Source organism: Monodelphis domestica, chromosome 7, assembly GCF_027887165.1.
Source record: "Monodelphis domestica isolate mMonDom1 chromosome 7, mMonDom1.pri, whole genome shotgun sequence".
NCBI classification, from domain to species: Eukaryota; Metazoa; Chordata; class Mammalia; order Didelphimorphia; family Didelphidae; genus Monodelphis; species Monodelphis domestica.
In genome coordinates, this window is record NC_077233.1 from 152,923,160 (window position 1) to 152,944,230 (window position 21,071).

The 21,071-nt window shown below is 33.9% G+C and overlaps 1 pseudogene; it reads right to left on the bottom strand.

Moving 5' to 3' along the window:
• Positions 1 to 18,648: 18,648 nt before the first annotated feature.
• Positions 18,649 to 19,589, bottom strand: LOC100616993 (olfactory receptor 13D1-like; annotated as a pseudogene).
• Between the last annotated feature and the right edge of the window lie 1,482 nt (positions 19,590 to 21,071).

The window sequence follows — 21,071 nt, forward strand, 5'->3', positions numbered from 1 at the left end:
CCTCTGCTTGTGGATAGTGTTTTTTTTCTCCTAGATCCCTGCAGATTGTTCAGGGACATTGCATTGACACTAATGGAGAAGTCCATTACTTTTTATTGTATCACAGTGTGTCAGTCTCTGTGTACAATGTTTTCCTGGTTCTGCTCCTTTCACTCTGCATCACTTCCTGGAGGTTGTTCCAGTCTCCATGGAATTCCTCCACTTTATTATTCCTTTGAGCACAATAGTATTCCATCACCAACATATACCACAATTTGTTCAGCCATTTCCCAATTGAAGGGCATCCCCTCATTTTCCAATTTTTGCCACCACAAAGAGCACCACTGCAGCCATTTTAACCTGGAAGTCTCTCAACATTGCCTTTTAAAATATTTTGATGTGTTTATCTTGGCAGACTTATACCCACATTATTCATAACCTGTGTGCTTCACACATTTTCTTGGATGAATCTAAGGAAGTAATTATTTTGTTTTAAAAGCTATTCCTCATTGTTTTCTCTAGGTAGGAGGAAGAATGAACAAATACTTTTAAATACTTGAGTTTTCTAGTTTTTATTGGCCTATGAACTATTAGTGAATAAATAAAATATAAATATATTATAGAAGATAAACTCAATAGATGTTCCTGGGGAAAACATAGTTTTCTCTTTGGTATCAGAGAATCTAATTGGAAAAAAACCTAGCAACAATTAGAGAGCATACACATTTACTTTTATATAATTATGAATTTTTGTATATTTCATTTTTATTTGAATTTCATGACAATACTACAAGATAGATCATGCTGGCATTGTCAGCCACATTTAACAGATGGAAAAAGTGAATTTCAGAGAGAATAAATGACTCATCAAAAGTTAGACAACTCAAATGACTTAGTTGGGAGTCAAATATAGTTCTTGATAATGGATACTGGAACTTTTTCAAAAGAACCAATTTTTTTCTTAGATGCAAGGGCTACGTTCTTAGGTTTTGCACACCCCTTTAAAATGCCTCTATTTTGTCTTAAAAGATTGATGAAAGTTTTGGGTTAATTCTTATTCAATTGAATTAATGGAAGATCTCAGGTTGCATAGATATTTTCTTTGTGTCTGCTTTGTCTGGTATTTTGTAGATAATAAGCATATTTTAACTGGTTGATTACATTGCTTCATAAATATCAGATAATATTACTTTCAGAGTGTAAACAGGATTGCTGCTTATATTTGATGGTATAATGTTGATGATGGTAGATAGTGGTAAAAAAACCCTGAATCATTCAAACCTCAATTCACTTTTCTTTTACTAGAATAATCCTTGGACTGAGATGAATAGAACAAGATTCATTAAATGGGAGTGAAAACCCAAGATAATTGAAGCAGTGTTCAAATGACATTTATTTGTTTATGATGAGTTCATATTAGCAAATTATATCCAAGGACAGATGCTTGGAGACCTGTCAGATATGATTACTATGCACTTTTCATTATTCTTGAAAGATCTTGGGGAATGTGAAAGGTGTTGAAGTGAAAAATTGGGCAAATGCCATTCCAAATTTCAAAGAATAAAATGGTAGACTCAGCAAACTATAGAACAGTGAATTTAATTTCTATTACTTTCATAAACCTAGGACATATTATTACAAATATGCATTACAAACACTCATAAATGGCAGTAGTAATCATTAAAAGTCGCATAGTTTTATCAAATCAAAGTAATTTCTTTAATTTATAGGTCACTAATCTGGTACATGAGAGGAAGGGCTTAGGCAGTATCATCTCAGTTTCAGGGAAGCATTTAACAAAACTTTTTCATGCTTTCTTGTGTAAAAAAATAGTGGTATATATGCTAGATGATAAGGAATTTGGGATCAGTTGATTGATGGGACCCAAGAATAATTATTAGAATTATTAGAATATAGAATAATTATTTTGGGCCAGGGCTGGCCCAATGGTTCAGGATTTAAATGAAATGAGATTCTTATAGATTATATATCCATCAATAGCATGACAACATTGATTCAGTTGGATAAAGAGCTCCAGGTCTCTGTGTAGAGAAACACTAATTCTTTATTCTATTAGATTGCAAACTCCTTAATGGAAGGGACTGTCTTTTGCCTCATTTAAAATCCCCAATATTTAATACTGTTCCTGGCACATAGCAGATATTTAATACCTGCTGCTTGACTTGATTATTCAGGAGAGATTGTTTCTTTAGGCAATATAGAAATTATATTGATAGTTTAAGTCTTAATCCTTGGACCAGTTTAAACTCAAAGATAATTTTATTTTCATTTCAGAGGAGGAAAAATCCCTAATTCTACATGCCAGGGAAAAATTAGCTTATATTACAGAGATATTTTAGTCTTTTTAGAACATGGGCAATGGACTTTTATTTGTACTACAGATTTTATTGCTATGGTTCCCAACTATATCAGTAGTTAATATTACTCCTCACCCAGAAATAATTTTGAAGACAGGCTTCTAGTGAGGCACTTCATGGATCTTTCTGATATTTGACATTTTTATGGATGTCCTCAACAAAGGCATAAGATTGATTATGAGATTTTTAAATGACACAAAGTATGGAGAAATAGCTAATGTATTAGAAGAATGAAAAGAATAAATTTTTTTTGATAATTTAGCATAATGGACCAATTAAAATTAAATGAAATTGGATGGAGATGTATAAGTCTAATCTGTGGGCCTTATTCAGCACATCCTTTATACTTCACTTTATTTTGATAACCAGATAATAATCAAACAAATTATCTTCAAAGTTAAGTCTATTAATGAAATCATATGATGTTAATATATACATTATTATATACATATACATAATTTATACATATATACATATACATTATTTAGAGGATAGTCTTTAAGAATACATTTTGTCTTCATGAGCCAAATGAATATCATAAAAATAAATTTCTACTTACTGACATTTTTCATCTTCAGATGCATTTGTAAACAATCAGTAAAAGCAGCAGAACTTTGTATTCTATGTATCCATATCTCCCTTATCCTGTACTTGGGTAGTTGGAATATTGAGCCCAAGTATATCACTATATTTTTCATTATTAAATTTCATTTTAATAAATTTAACCTAATGGTATAATGTAAAAACCTTTTAATATACTCATTTTGTCACCCAATGTTCCTCTCAGTTTGTGTAATTTGAAAATTTGCTAAATGCTTTAATTAAATCATGATAAAATTGATGAAATGAACAGGTATGACTGCATATCTTTAGAGTATTGTACTATGGGCTTATATCCAGTTCAACAATGATTTATTAATCACCACCCTTTGGGTCTACGCATTCAACTAGTCTTGAATACATGTAACTACAATCATCTATTCCACATCATTTCATCTTTTCCACAAGGAAGTACTAGAAGATATTAGGCTGAAATCCAATTGTGCTATGTTCTTAGCACTACCTTTACCTACAGATTGAATATAATGTAAATTCCTGGAGGGTAATGGCTACTTTATAAAATATTTATTTCTCTAATATATTGCAGAGTAGTTACTTCAAATTTAAAAGAATCCAAGATGATACATAATTGAGTTTAGTCTCAGAAAAAGAAATGGAGTTATTCTGCTATAACTTCTAGATAACCCTGTGATGCCTCTTGAATGTTAAATCCTCTTATTTTATTCTGCAATCTAGATTTTTTCTAGGCACTTAGTGAAACTCACTGATGTATGCCTTGAAGCATCCATGTATTCTATTAAAAAATCAGGTCAACAATAGTTTGTTTCCAGTCTTCCATCTCTCTTCCCATAGCCATACTGTAAAGATCATAAGCAGTTATATAGAAATCAAATCTACCTTTTTTTTTTTACTAAACTTGAGATGTAGTTTAAGTTTAGTGAAAAATGTATATTTTTCTGTCATTCTGACAACTTTAAACCATTAACAGAGCCAGGTGCTCTCTTATAATCTTATCTTGGGTTGCAATTTTCTGTTTATCATTTTTGTTCATCTCTCCCATCTGAAGATTGCTCTTATTTTTTAAAAGAGAAACAAATTAAGCACAGCATTCTTCTGTTTTTAATTATCAGTTTTCACCATCTTATTTTTAACCATTTTGAACTACTTCTTGCACCCTAAAAAGTAAAATCCATTTTATATCCCTTAATATATATCAGCAATCTCATTTAATTATAGACTTTATAGCTCTTTCCTGACATTCTTAAACACAAGCAGATACTTTTGAAAATACTATTCTCTATATTAATATAATTTCCCAACAACTATTTATGAGTCTTCTTGCAATAAAGAAGCATAGCTAAGTAAAACAAATCAGTATACTGTATCTGCCAATGCTTCATTATTCTTCTCTAGTCAACCAGATCTCTGCTGAGAGCAAGGAGTACACTTTACAGAAATCATAATTAATTACTGCCTTGATCAGATTTACATTGTTTAAGGGTAGAAGTTTCTACTTCAATTTCAGTTAATGTAATCACAGAATGCCCAGATAGCTAAACTGAATTAATCAAGCAAAAAAAGTAAGCTAAGTGGAAAGTAGTCCTGAATCAACTGAAAGGAATAAAGTGCTTTGATGAGTAGATTAAAAAAGATGAAACATCTTATGATTCACTAAACTAAATTTTCTCTCTCCCTCTAGGTAAATTGTGGTGGTGGTTGCTGTCTTTCTTACCAAACTGATATCACTATTTTGGGAACAATGTAGAATTGTTGAACTATGGCTAATCAGACCAGTATGAATGTGGAAGACTCTACCATCAGTCAAGCACAAACAGGCTGTTTGAATATTTGGGATGGAGATGTCTGTAAATGTACTTTTTTATATTTCTCTTGAGCTACTACAATTTTGCTTTGCTCATGAAGCACAGTACCTTTTTTGATTCAGGCATGCCATGCTGAATGGTTCTGTGCCAGTGACTCCTATGTCTCACAATTGACACCAAAGTTTTTCAGAGAGACCTTAATAGTGTCCTTGTATCACTTATTCTGACTTCCATGTGAGTGCTTTCCTTGTGTGAATTCACCATAAGATAGTCTTCTAGGAAAATGAGCATTTAGCATTTGCACTTGGCCAGCCTATTGGAGTTGTGTTCTCTGGAATAGAGTTTGAATGTTTAGCAGTTGAACTGAAGAAAGGATCTTAGTGTTAGGCACCATCTTCCCAAGTGATCTTCAAAATCTCAAGATAATCAAATGGAAGAGCCCTTTCAGGTTGAATAATTTACCATCAGTTAATCAGTTGACCTTGAAGGTGTTTAACAACAATACTGAAAAACATCATGGTAAAATGCTGGGAAACAAGCAAACAACCTTTCCTTACTCCATTCATGACATTCATCTATTATACTGAACTAATATGAGCATATCATCATATGGAACTGGCATAAAATACCAACAAACTTCTCTGGGCAACCAAATTTTGCCATAATCTTCCACAAACCTTTACAAATGAGTCTTGGTCAGATTGGTGAATGCTGTTTACCTACCTCTATCCTACTCCTGGAATTTCTCCAAGAGTTGATTGGGCAGCAAATAACCATTCTTTGAACCTTTCTGAAACTTGGTTTCTTACTGGCTCTCTGATAGATGACCATCTTCCAGGTAAAGGATCAGCCCTGAAAAAAGGAGTCAGAAATCCTCACACTAGAAGAACTAATCTTCCTTGAACAATCCATATATTTGCCAGATGAATAGAGAGAAACAAAACATTAAATATACCCTGGATTTCTAAAATTGGCTAATTTCTAATGTATAAATGTTCAAACAGAAAACTTAGCCAGTTCTTTTTAGTCAGTGTGAGCTAGTTTCAGAACACCCTTGCAGATCTTCCTTTTATGACCCAATGACAAATTCAGCCCTGCTAGGGAGATAGATAGTGCACTAGATCAAAACTGGACTTTGACTTAGGAAGATCTTAGTTTAAATCCTATCTCAGGCATTCATTAGTTATGTGACTTTTGGCAAGCCTCTTTTTTTTTTTAACCTCAATTTCCTCAGGATTAATATGGAGCTGATAATGACACCTATCTCCTAGTATTGCTGTGAAGATAAAATTAGCTAGTATATCTACAACTCTTGGCAAAACTTTTATAGCTCTTATTAGACATATTATTAGACACATCAGAACCACGGACAGCACCCTGCTTTGAGCCCTGCTCATTTATGTCAGTGCATTGGGCAGCAATTTTCATTGAGCCATAAATAGCCACTGACAGTGTCACCTCCAAAATGGGGAAAGGTTACCTATTAGATTCTAATAGAGACCTAATATGGTCAAAAGAAACAAATTTTCTTAGATAGACAAAATCTTGGCCAGATGAATTTATAGCAAATTATTCTGAGGACAAACTTTAGCCAAATATAAAATTATATCCTATGTGCCTTCCTCTACAGAGTCCACAAGCCTACTCAAATATCTTTTTCAACCTAGTATGACTTATTTCCCTTCCTAACCCTCTTGAATTCAGCTACAAAATACTTTTATAAGCTCCATGATGTTAAGGTATCATCTAATCTAAACTTAATAAGTTTTTGTTGAAGTTGATTGTTTATTATTCTCTGAATGCTAAGTAAACTAAATAGCAATCTATAGCAGAAATGCCAGAAGCCCAGTCAGAAAGTTTCCCTTCATCTTGTTTTCTTTTATGACAATTTTCTGTCTGTCCTGTTGCCAAAGTAACCAGACAGGCAGATATTCTGTTCAAGGGGGAATGAGTTACTACTCTCGCTGAGATCCTATGATATTTTCCTTTAAAAGTATAATTTCTTCCTTCATTTGGCTCCATAGTCAATTGTTGAGCTGTTCCCTTCATTCTCCATCATCACTTTAATCCATACCATTTGGTCCATTCTTTCAGCTTTGATGAAATGAAGGGAAGTGAAGCTCCATAGATCTGCTTTATGCCCTATCTCACTCTATTACTATAACTGCTGTACACAATTTCAAACTAGCACAATTTAAAAAACAAACCTCTGCACCTGACAATAACAACAAAGTGTGAAAGGTATGAAAATCTCTCATTTGTTAAATGTATTTTCACTTTTGCTAAAGAGCTACCAATATATAACACAATCACCTAACATTCCTGACTTAAAAATCTCAGATTTTCCTCTACTTTTTTGTAGATAAGATATAGAGTTTTCTCTTTCCATATCATTCAAAAGCTAAGTTATACTGTGTGTAGTGTGCTGGGCAGAGTCAGGAGGATAATTTCAAATTTGGCTTCAGAAACTATCTAGCTATGTGACTGTGGGCTATTCATTTATAACCTCTTTCAGCCTCAATTTGATGAACTGTAAAGTGGAGATAATAGCACCTACCTTCCAGGATTAATGTGAGGATAAAATAAGAACATAGTTATATATTTACAATATAGTTTTATATTATAGTTATATCACATATATAAATAAATATCATATTATATTATAAACCAGTAAGCCAATAAAAATGTTAGCTATTGTAATTAAAATATGAGGATTAAGAATTGCGTAGTTGGAAGAGAAATATTGTTGAGTCAGGATATCCATTTTAAAATTCAAATTCTGCTATTTAATATCTATTCAATGATTTCCTCATCTTTAAAACAATGATGCTTGCCTAGATGATGTCTAGGATTACTTATAGAGCCACTTCCCATGATACTTTGTTTCTGTATTTATTTTATTTTTAATATATATTTCCATATCTATATCTCAAATATTTTGTACATAGAATGATCTAAAGAAATATTGCCTTGAATTTTAATTTGTTGAATAAATTATCACTCTTAAAGAATAGTAATTACAAGCATTTTATGCTATTTTTTTCTCCTTTAGGAGCAATTGTTTTTTTTCCTGTTATAATCTTTTTTTAAATTTTATTTTCTTTTTTATTGTAAATTATTTATTTAGTCAACTTAGAACATTATTCCATGGATACAAGTATCATATCCTTTTCCCTTCCCTCCCCCCACCCTTCCTGTAACTGACATGCAATTCCACATGTGTCCTTGATCAGAACCCATTTCCATGTTGTTGGTGAACAACATTATGAAGACTCTAAATGAACATTAGGATGAACATCCTAATGTTCATTTAGAGTCTTCATCCCCAATCATATCCCCACAACCCATGTAATCAAGCAGTTGTTTTTCTTCTGTGTTTCTACCCCCACAGTTTTTCCTCTGAATGTGGATAGTGGTCTTTCTCATATATCTCTCCAAGTTGTTCAGGATCACTGCATTGCCACTAATGGAGAAGTCCATTACATTCGATTGTACCACAGTGTATCAGTCTCTGTGTACAATGTTCTCCTGTTTCTGCTCCTTTCGCTCTGCATCACTTCCTGGAGGTCATTTCAATTCCCATGGAATTCCTTAGTATTCTATCACCAACATATGCCACAATTTGTTCAGCCATCCCTCAATTGAAGGGCATCCCCTCATTTTCCATTTTTTTGCCACCACAAAGAGTGCAGCTATGAATATTCTTGTACAAGTCCTTTTCCTTATTATCTCTTTGGGGTACAAACCCAGCAGTGCTATGGCTGGATCAAATGGCAGGCAGCCTTTTAGCATCCTTTGGGCATATTTCCAAATTGCCCTCCAGAATGGTTGGGTCAATTCACAACTCCACCAGCAATGCATTAACGTCCCAACTTTGCCACATCCCCTCCAGCATTCATTACTTTCCTTTGTTGTCATGTTAGCCAATTTGCTAGGTGTGAGGTGATACCTCAGAGTTGTTTTGATTTGCATCTCTCTGATTTTAAGAGATTTAGAACACTTTTCATGTGCTTATTAATAGTTTTGATTTCTTTAACTGAAAACTGCCTATTTATGTCCCCTGTCCATTTATCAATTGGAGAATGTCTTGATTTTTTGTACAATTGATTTAGCTTTTTATAAGTTTGAGTAATTAAACCTTTGTCAGAGGTTTTTGTTATGAAGATTGTTTCCCAATTTATTGCTTCCCTTTTAATTTTAGTTACATTGGTTTTCTTTGTACAAAACCTTTTTAATTTGATGTAATCAAAATTATTGATTTTACATTTTGTGATTTTCTTTTCCAACTATTGCTTGATTTTAAAATCTTTCCTTTCCCAAAGATCTGACATGTATACTATTCTGTGTTCACCTAATTTACTTATAGTTTCCTTCTTCATATTCAAGTCATTCACCCATTCTGAGTTTATCTTGGTGTAGGGTGTGAGATATTGGTACAAATCTAATCTCTCCCACACTGTCCTCCAAATTTCCCAGCAGTTTTGATCAAATAGTGGATTTTGGTCCCCAAAGATGGAATATTTGGGCTGATCATAAACTGTCTTCCTGAGGTCACATACCCCTAGTCTATTACACTGATCCTCCTTTCTGTCTCTTAACCAGTAGCAAATTGCTTTGATGACCAGTGCTTTACAGTATAGTTTGAGATCTGGTACTGCAAGGCCTCCTTCCTTCACATTTTTTTCATGATTTCCTTGGATATCCCTGATCTTTTGTTCTTCCAAATGAACTTTGTTATGGTTTCATCTAATTCAGTTAAAATGTTTTTTGGTTGTTCAATGGATATGACACTAAATAAGTAAATTAATTTGGGTAGGATTGTAATTTTTATTATGTTTGTTCATCCTACCCATAAGCAATCAATGTTTTCCCAATCATTTAGATCTAATTTTAATTGTGTGGAGAGTATTTTATATTCGTGTTCATATAGTTCCTGTGTTTGTCTCAGCAGATAGATTCCTAAGTATTTTATATTATCTAGGGTGATTTTAAATGGAATTTCTCTTTCTAATTCTTGCTGCTGAAATGGGTTGGAGATATATAGAAATGCTGTTGACTCATGTGGGTTTATTTTGCATCCTGCAACTTTGCTAAAGTTGTTGATGATTTCCACTAGCTTTTTAGTTGATTCTCTAAGATTCTTTAAGTATACCATCTTATCATCTGCAAAGAGTGATAGCTTGTTCTCCTCATTGCCTATTTTAATACCTTCAATTTCTTTTTCTTCTCTAATTGCTACAGCTAGTGTTTCTAGTACAATGTTCAACAATAGAGGTGATAATGGACATTCTTTTTTCAATCCTGATCTTATTGGGAAGGCTTCAAGTTTTTCCCCATTGCAGAGGATGTTTGCTGATGGATATATATATATATATATATATATATATATATATATATATATATATATATATAGTTTATTTTAGGAAAGGCCTTTCTATTCCTATACTTTCAAGTGCTTTCAATAGGAAAGAGTGTTGTATTGGGTCAAAGGCTTTTTCTGCATCAATTGAGATAATCATGTGGTTTTTGCTGGTTTGCTTGTTAATATGGTCAATTATGTGGATGGTTTTCCTAATGTTGAACCATTCTTGCATTCGTGGTATGGATCCTACCTAGTCATAGTGAATAACCCTTGTGATCACTTGCTGGAGTCTTTTTGCTAGTATACCATTTAAGATTTTTGCATCTATATTCATTAAGGAGATTGGTCTATAGTTTTCTTTCTCTATTTTTGACATGCCTGGCTTTGGAATCAGTACCATATTTCTGTCATAAAAGGAATTTGGTAGAACTCCTTTCCTTATTGTGTCAAATAGTTTGTATAATATTGGGATTAGTTGTTGTTTGAATGCTTGATAGAATTCATTTGTGAATTGTAAATGGTGGATCCCAAATAATAAAATACCCAAGTCAGCTGCCAAATTTTATGGTGATTTAATTTATATAATAGAGAAGATTTTAAGAAGGAGGAAAGAAGGGGCTAATACTGGGCAGGAAGATAGGAGATCTAGGGTTTCAGTGTGAAGGAGGAAAGAATCAGCTTGACCTCCAAAGAGGCTTAGCTAAGATGCCCAAACCTGAAGTAAGCTCCAGGGCAAACTCACCATCCAACACTCCAAGATGTTGGAATGCTTAGCACGCTGCCAGCCAGAGTTGTATCTCCAGGGAAAGAGACATGAGGCAGGAAGTGACGTCCTTATCTGGACGTTTTTACATCATATTTCTGCATCTCATCTGTACCAATGAGGACCTAGCTTGACTTAGGACAGTTGCCCAGAGGTCGGTCCTTTTTTTTTGCACATGTCTGTTGAAGGCCATCTCCTCAGACCTATTAAATCTTGAGTTTGATACAGACATTAAAAATCTTGTCAAACTGAGTAGGGTGGAGAATGCAGAGTTTCCAAGACCTGATTCTGTCAATCCAAGTATCTCCATTGTTACTGATCAGGAAATAGCTAAATCACATCTTCTAAAGAATGGTCTGATTAGGGTGGAATAGTTTTGAAATTCACAGAATACATCTGGACCTGGAGATTTTTTTCTTAGGGAGTTCTTTGATGGCTTGTTTAATTTCTTTTTCTGATATGAGGTTGTTTAGGTAGTCTATTTCTTCCTCTGTTAGTCTAGGCAATTTATATTTTTGTAAATGTTTATTCATATCACCTGGATTGCCGTATTTATTGCCACATAATTGGACATAATAGTTTCTAATGATTGCTTTAATTTCCTCTTCATCAGAGGTGAGGTCTCCCTTTTCATCTTGGATACTGTCAATTTGGTTTTCTTCTTTCCTTTTTAAAATTAGATTGACCAGTATTTTGTCTATTTTATTTGTTTTTTCAAAGTACCAGCTTCTGGTCTTATTTATTAAATCAATAGTTCTTTGACTTTCAATTTTATTTATTTCTCCTTTGATTTTTAGGATCTCTAATTTAGTCTTGAGGATTTTTAATTTGTTCAATTTCTAGTTTTTTAATTTGCATGCCTAATTCATTGACCTCTGCCCTTCCTAATTTGTTTATATATGAACTCAAGGATATAAATTTCTCCCTGAGTTCTGTTTTGGCTGCATCCCATAGATTTTGAAAGGATGTCTCATCATTGTCATTTTATTCAATGAAATTATTAATTGTTTCTATGATTTGTTCTTTAACTAACCAATTTTGGAAAATTGTATTGTTTAATTTCCAATTAATTTTTTATTTTCCTCTCCATGTACCTGTACTAATTATTTTTTTCATTGCATTGCCATCTGAGAAGGTTGCATTTATTATTTCTGCTCTTTTACACTTGTTTGCCATGTTTTTTATGCTGTAGTACATAGTCAATCTTTGTGAATGTACCATGTACTGCTGAAAAGAATGTGTATTCCTTTTTGTCCCTATTTATTTTTCTCCTCATGTCGACTAACTCTAATTTTTCTAAGATTTCATTCACTTCTCTTACCTCTTTCTTATTTGTTTTTTTGTTTTGATTTATCTAGTTCTTATAGAGGAAGGTTCAGGTCTCCCACTAGTATAGTATTTCTATCTATTTCATCCTTGAGCTCCACTAGTTTCTCCTTTAGAAATTTGGATACTATGCCATTTGGTTCATACATGTTGAGTACTGATATTTCCTCATTGTGTATACTGCCTTTTATCAGGATGTAATTACCTTCCCTATCTCTTTTGACTAGATCTGTTTTTACTTTGGCTTTGCCAGATGTCATGATTGAGACACCTGCCTTCTTTTTATCAGTTAATGCCCAGTTGATTTGGTTCTATCCTCTTACTTGTGTCTACCTTCCTCATGTGTGTTTCTTTTAGACAGCATATGGTAGGGTTTTGGTTTCTAATCCACTGTGCTATTTGCTTGCATTTTATGTTTGAGTTCATTACATTCACATTCAGAGTTATGATTACTAGCTATGTATTTCCCAGCATTTTGATTTCCATTCCTAGTCCTCCCTTTTCTTCTTTCACTATTTCCGTCTACACTAATGTTTTGTTTTTAATTAGCCTCCCTAATTCCCACCCTTATTTTATTTCCCTTTCTATTGCCATTTTTATGACCCTCCTATTTTCTTTACAGTCTTTTAAAACTACCCTCACCCTCTCCCTTCCTTTTATTGCTTCCCTCCCCACCAGTTCATTTGTTAACCTTTTATTTCCCTATAGAGCACAAATCAATTCTCTGTCCCAATGTATTTGATTGTTCTTCCCTCCTTGAGTCAATTTCAATGTATGTAAGAATTGAGTATTTCCTATCTCCATCCTCTTTACCCCTTCCAGTTTATTGGTTTTCTCCCCTCTCCCACCATGTGCTTCTTTGTGACATATAAATTTACCCCATTTTGTTTCTTTTCCCATTTCTTTTAGAATTAATCTCTTTTTTTAGCTCTAGTTGTATATATGCACACACACACACACACACACATATATATATATATATATATGTTCTTATGCATACATATATCTATATACATATTCTTGGCATTTCATCCCATACAGTTTATCACTGTTACCTCTAAGTATAATTCTTCCAGTTACCCAGGTGGTAATAACAATTTTTAAGAGTTACCAATGACCTTCTTTCTTAAATGGATACATATAATTTTAACTTATTGGGTCTCTTAAAATGTTTTTTGTTTGTTTGTTTTGTTTTTCCTTTTTCCCTCTTTCTTAATTACCTTTTGATGATTCTCTTGAGTTCTGTGTTTGGGCATCAAATTTTCCATTCAGGTCTGGTCTTTTTTTTTTTTTTACAAATGCTTGGAATTCTTCTATCTTGTAAAATGACCATACTTTCTCCTGTAAGAATATAGTCAGTTTTGCTGGGTAGTTGATTGTTTGTTGTAGACCTAGTTCCCTTGGTTTCTAGAATATCATATTCCATGCCTTTTGGTTCTTCCGTATAGATGCAGCCAGTTTTTCCATGGTATCTGAATGACTTCTTCTTAACTGCTTGTAATATTTTTTCCTTGGTGTCATAGTTTTTGATTTTGAGTATTACATTCCTGGGTGTTGTCAGTTGGGGATTAAGTACAGGAGGTGAATTGTGGATTCTTTCAATCTCCACTTTTCCCTCTTGTTCTAGAATATTAGGGTAGTTTTCTTGGATAATTTCCTGTAGTATGACATCCAGGCTTTTTTTTTTTTTGGTCATAGTCTTCTGATAGACCAATGATTCTTAAATTGTATCTCCTGGAACAATTTTCAAAATCTTCTGTTTTGTGAATGAGGTGCTTCATATTTTCCTCAGTTTTTTCATTCTTTAGATTTTGTTTCATAGCTTCCTGCTACCTTGTGAAATTGCTTGCTTCTAGTTTTTGTATTCTGGTTTTTAAAGACTGGATTTCATTCCTGAATTTTTGGTCATCCTTCTCCTTCTGACCTTTCATCTATTTTGCCTCATTTTCAAGCTGATTAATTTTGGCCTTCAAGACACTGTTTTCTGTTTCCAGATGACTTATATTGCTTTTAAAGTTCTTTTCCCAGTTTTCCTCAGCCTCTCTTAATTGTGTTTTGAATTATATTTTTAGTTCTTCCAAAGCCTGTCTCCAATTTGCTGGAGTTTCTGTTTTTTTTTTTTTTTTGGCTTAGTGTTCCTTAATCCTTCTCTGTTCCATTTGCTCTTTGTTCATTGCTTGGATAGAAGCTGTCGATTGTGATTTTCTTTTTTCTTTTTCTATTGTTTGCTCATATTTACCCCTTCTTTACTTCCTGCAGCTGCCTGCCCTTTTGTTCCTCTCATTTTGTGTTGTATCTCTGGTTTTGGGCTTTTCTGTCAGCCTCCCCCCTTGGAGCTTAGTCAGCAAATCTCTCAGCTCAGTCTGTGGGGGAGGGGTGTTGGAGCTTGAGCTTCCTGGCCCACTTAAGGCTTTGATGAGATTAAGCCCAGCTGATTTGAAGAGCTGTATGTGCCCTGAGGCTAAAACCTCTGGAAGGTGAGGCAATATGGAGTGTCTCCACTGCTGCAACTAGACTTCCTGCTCTGGGATTCTTCTCCAAATACTTCCCCCCACCTATGTTTGAAGCTCTGAGCCTGGCACAGCTTTGCCCACAAGGTACTCCCTCCAGACCAGCACCCATTCCCACCAAGAAGTTCCAACTACCACTGGAGTCTCAGTGCTCTAGGTGGGGGAGGGGTTCTGGGACCTTTATTCTTCCTTCCTCTTAAACTGGAGTGTTCTTGAATTCAGGCTTTTGGGGAGTGTATCTTTTAAGTTGAGTCCAGCAGGAAGGTTCCTTGACTCTGTCTTGTTGTTAGGTTTGATTTTCAGTCCCCTAGGATTTGGACATGAATGAAAATGACTAAACAACAAAAGCAAGCATACTTAAAATATTGCTGTTACTTTTTACAATATTCTCCTGGTTCCAATAATTTTTCATAAGTTCATATAAATCTTTCCAGATTTTCTGAATGCATCTTGCTCATTTCCCCTATAGTACAACAGTATTTCTTCACAATCATATAACACAACTTCTTTAACCATTCCTCAATTGATGGGTATCTTCTCAATTTCCAAATATTTGCCAAAATGAAAAGATCATCAATATTTTCTACACATAGATCCTTTTTTCTTTTTTAGTTTTAATCTCTTTGAGATATAGTTCTAGTAATAGTGTTGCCATTCCAAAGACTATTCATAGTTTCTTTGTACTTTGTTCATAGTTCCAAATTGCTTTCTAAAATGATTGGATCAGTTTACAACTCTACTAACAGTGCCCTAATGCCCACATCCCTTCCAACATTTGCCATTTTTCTTTTTCTGTCATATTGTTGGATGTGATATTATCCCATGTAATAATCCAATAACCTCAGAATTGTCTTAATTTACTTCTCTAATCTATAGTGATTTAGGACATTTTTATATGAAAGTAGTTAGTGTTTTTAAAAAATAATAATATAAGAGAAGAGAAGGGAATGTACCCCAAAGGGAGGCTTGGACCCTGAGGTATGGAGAGAGAGGGAAAGAGAAGAGAACCCCCTCCACTAAACAGGGTTCAGGGGAGACAGCAGATATAATGGGTTGGCTCAGAGAGAGGAGAGGGGGTTTGAAAATTTCCCCCCCTCTGCCTTACTTCCTTAGCTAAAACTGCTCTCCCCAATTTGCTCTTGTCCCTCTTGTCTTCCCTCCACTACTCAAGACCCAAAAGGTCTCCCCTTGATCTGTTCACTCACACTCACCTTGGGGAACAGATAATTTTTTAACGTTAACCCAATCAGGTACTACAAAAGGAAATAATGGGCAGGGAAGAATGGGAAAAGGAAAGTGGGAAAAGGGGGTCCCTGTCTCTAGATAAACCCTCTTCCTCACTCCTCAAGTTTGAGGGGGGAACTCCGACCTTGGAAGCCTGAGTCCCCTGAAAGAAAGTCAGGTTGACTCACCTCTGGGCAACAGGAGCTGAGGTAAAGTCTGCTTAGGTTTCTCTTCAGGAAGTCTCTTCAATTGGGAAGTGTTGGGGGTAAAGATTTCCAGTCACCAGCAGGAAAAATGGGTAACCCAACGTCTCAAGACCTAGAGACCTTCACTGCTCTCCAAGCCAGAGTCTTCTGTCCTCTGGAAATTCACTCCTGGGGCCCCTACCCCATCGAGGTGATCAATTTTATATACTCTTCAGTCTTTCTATATATTTGAGAAATGGGGCCTTTATCAGAAAAATTTGTTCTGTGAATTTTTAACAGTTATGATTACTGTGTATTTCTCTCTATCTTGTTTTCCCTCATTTATACTTTTATTTCTCTCCTTTCAACTTGTCCCTCTTCAAAATTATTTTGATTCTGATTTCTTCCTCCTTCAAAGTATCTTCCCTTCTATCAGGATCCTTTCCTCTTATCCCCTTACCCTTCTATTTCCATGTAGAGTAAGATGGAATTTTGTGCCCAATTGAATGGGTATATTATTCCTTCTTTGAGTCAATGTTGCCAATAAACCTCCCATTTTTCTTCCTTTGTAAAAACTCATTTATATCTATTTTATGTGAGATAATGTATCCTATTTTATTTCTCCCTTTCCCTTTCAGTTAGTGAATTGTTCTTCCTGAACTCTTAATTTATTTTTTTTAGGTATTATTCCATCATTGTTAATTCACATTTTGTCCTTTGTCGATATATACTCTTTATAAATGCCCTAAGAATGAAAAAATTCTTAGGAATTATAAGTATCCTCTTTCCAGGTAGGAACATAAACAGTTTTACCTTATTGAATCCCTTGCAATTACTCTTTATCATTTACTATTTTATGCTGTTCTTCAGTTTTATATTAGAAAGTCAAAATTTCTGTGCAGCTCTGGTCTTCTATTTAAATCAAGAATGCACACAAATCCTTCATTTCATTAAATATTCATTTTTTTCTCTTGAAGCATTATACTGAGTTCAGCTGGGTAGGTGATTTTTGGTTACATCACTATCTCCTATGCCATCCTGAGTCTCATATTCTAAGTCCTCCAGTCATTTAATGTAGAAGCTGCAAAATCTTGTGTTATCCTGAATAAGGCTCCATGATATTTAAATTTCTCCTTGACCTGGGAGATCTAGAATTTAGCCTGGGGTATTGTAAAATAGAACTAAAATATGGGTGGATTGTAGACTAGATAACATTTGAAGTCCATTTTAATTCTATAGTTTTATCATTAAACAATGTACTTTTATTAATTGCCTCCCATTATATTATTCAAATGAACTTGATATAGAATTCATTTTTCTGCTAACCTGTGTTTAGTGAGGTGATATTTCTCTGCTTATTCGTAAAATACTTTTTCAAAGAAATGAAAACATTATATAGGATATGTTTTAAAGGGGAGGCTAGTACATATTTAGAAAAGGAAATGGTAACTGCAAAGATTATATTTGATAGACCTCATTTTCTTATTGACAAGTATTTTAGAATTGTGATATTATGTTACAGTTTAAGTTGCACTTGCTTGTAGCATTATAGAGACATTATCTTCACTAAAAATTGCCTTCATTAGACAACATCTGGAATATTATGTTAAGTGCTAGTTATATTTTAGGAAGAAGTGGATAAACTATGGAGTGTGCAAAAGCTGATGACTAGGAGGATGAGGGATATTGAGGTCAAGCAATCTGAGAATAAATAAAATGCAGTTAGGAATTTTCATATTGATTAAAACAGCTATGGAGGGGACCTGTATTCAAGTATTTCAAGGGTGCATCATGTAAAAGTGATCTCTTTGAGGGTAAGAACTTTATTTTCATACTACTTTCTTTTCATCTCCAATGTTTAGCTAAGTGCCTAGTGCCTAATAAGTACTTAGTAAAGTTTAATTTACTAACTACTTAGACCCAAAGTACAGAACAAGGAACAAAGGGATGAAATTGCAAAAAAGAAATTCCATCATTTTGTTATTTCCTCAAATGTCATAGGATTAGAGGTATCTAAATGTGAGATGGGTTGACATAGGAGGTAATGGGTTGCTCTACCTATAGATTGTGAAGAAAAGGGTGTAAAACTGTTTGTCTGTTGTATGGTAGGTACAGGCTTGATTCTTAGCTTAGTATGTGATGGACCAGTTGACCTGTAAGATATTTGGTAACTCTGACTTTACTTAGTTGTATTATTATACTATATGATAAATTCATGGAGAATAGAGGTCATATCTTTTATTATTTTCTTTTACCAAGTCCTAACACATTGGTAGTGGCCAATACATGTTCTGACTTAATGAATATATAAATACAAAGCATATTTTTTACATAGAAAACATAAGACAACAACTATTTCTATTAAGCACAAAATCAGAAAATATGTATTTGGAATCAGTGAATGAAAATTATAGTTATTTTCTTAAATAATGACAAATTATGAATAATATGTGTGAGGGGATTTGTGTTACATTTTAAAGACATAAATCATCATAAATTTCCCTTACACAACAGAAGCCAACTATCAGTGTCTTAGTTTATAATCTCCTTAAGTACAGATTTCTGATTAGGACTTTTTCTGCAGCCTATTTTACATCTTTATTCCTCAGGCTGTAGATGATAGCATTCAGCATTGGGGTGAACACCCAGTAAGACAACCCAAAGATTTCATCAAAAAGCTTAGTTTCCTTAGACTTGGGTTTCATGTACATGAAAAGAGCAGACCCATAGAATAAGATCACCACTGTCAAGTGGGCTGAACAAGTGGAAAAGGCCTTTTTCCTCCCCTCAGTAGTGTTAATTTTCAGGATAGTCAGGAGAATAAAGACATAAGAGAAGAAAATAAGCACAAGAGGAGTGATTAACAGAATAATGCTTGCAATTATCATAACAAATATGTTGAGGGAGATGTCTACACAGATAAGCTTCAAAAGGGCAAGAATTTCACAGAAAAGGTGGTCAATAATGTTATCACAGAAGGACAATCTTAAGGCAAGAACAGATTGTACTGAGGCAATCAGAAATCCTAGTATCCAGGTCCAAGCAGCCATCTGCACACAGAGTCCCTTGTTCATGATGATGGTATATCTTAGTGGATGGCAGATGGCTACATACCTGTCAAAACCCAATACTGCCAGCAGAAGACACTCTGTGGATGCAAGTCCAAGGGAAAGAATCATTTGTAAGGCACATCCAATGAAACTGATGGATTTTCTTTCAGATGTAAAATTAACTAGCATTTGAGGGATTAAAGAGGATGTATAGCAGATCTCTAGAAAAGAGAGGTTTCCGAGAAAAAATACATAGGTGTATGGAGGCGAGGGTCCAGGATGCTGATAATAAAGAGAGTACCATTTCCCAGGAGAATCTCCAAGTATATTAAGAGGCAGAGCACATAAAGAAACACCTGGAGGCCTGGGTAATTAGAAAGACCCACCAAAAAGAACTCTGACACAGGTGTATAATTCCCCTTTTCCATATTATTATATATAGGTTAGCTAAAGGATTTTGGGAAAGAGACAGTTCATATTAATTAGAATGATAAATAACAGTAATTTACATTTCATATTATGGGTTTTCTTTCCTTTTGTCTTTTTTCCATTGTGATATTTGATTTTGTTACTATTTTCCTTGATAAGAAAGCTATTCACGAGTAAAAGAGACTATAAAATTATAAACAGAACCTATTCATATGTAAATGAAATGGACAAAGAAAATATGAAAAATGTGTTTGCAATGTTATGATTGAAATTAAGGTAGAATAAGGCAAAAAGTTCCCAAACAATTTATTGGTAAGGTCTTTCAGTTCCATACTAAGCCAGAAGAACAATTAGCCTTTTAAAGTTTTTGGGAAGCACTGAATATAGAACAGTTTACATAACAGATGGAAAATGATATGACTGGCTAAAAAATCAGAGCTATCATAAGCAGCAAAAACAATATGTTTAGTTGGACATTTGGAGCTAGCAACAACCCTTATTTTCATTTTGCTTTCAGGAAAGTTTGATTGATAAGAAAAGTGTGTAGAGATAACAGATTTTCCTATCATGAAGTGAATGACTTGAAGCTAAACTCCTGAATCTGAGATACCATATTTTTACTGATCATCTAAGGACAGAAAACAGTGTAAAAACACAGGTTTTATTTTTTTAAAAATGATTTAAAGGGACACAACTTAAATTTAAGATAGCAGGGCTTTTTTTTTTAAATTAAAGCATTTTAGATGGGAAACAACTTTTAAATTTGGAGAAGACAAAACTTTTAAACCTGTGAATTTCTGAACTGAAGTTTAAGACAAAGAAACATTGCTCAGACAGTTATGGAACAGAATAAGACAGAATGGAATGAAATCTAACATAAAGTTAGTAATAAATCTCAACAAGGCATAACAAAAATAGAATGTAAATAATACTGTTTTGTAGTAATTTTTCAGTCACATTTGACTCTTCATGGCCCTATTTGGGGTTGTCTTGGTAAAGATGTTATTGCGTATAGTTTTTTTCTTTTCCAGCTCATTCTGCAGATGAGGAAATTGAGGCATGCATGAATAAATGACTTTCCCAGAGTTACACAGGTTTTATGTACACAGGTATTATGTATTTATTGCAGAATTTGAACTCATTTCTTCCTGATTCCAAGGCTAGCACTTTATCCACTGAGTCACCTAACTGCTCCAATTCTTTTATTACATAAAATAAAAGAAATTCTACAATATATATCAGTAATAATTGTCCTATATGGATTTATAATTTCTCTATTATTAACATATTCTTAAATAACTTTATTTTAACTTGAACATAGAAATAAAAACATACCTTCTGTTTCTATGATTTCAGTCTTCCCTTAGAATCATAAGATACGTTTATTTAAGATAACTCTTACCTTTTACTGAATTTAATTCAATTCAACTTGACAAGCACGTTTTGAAAGTCTAGTGTAAGTAAGATCTTTACTTTATTCT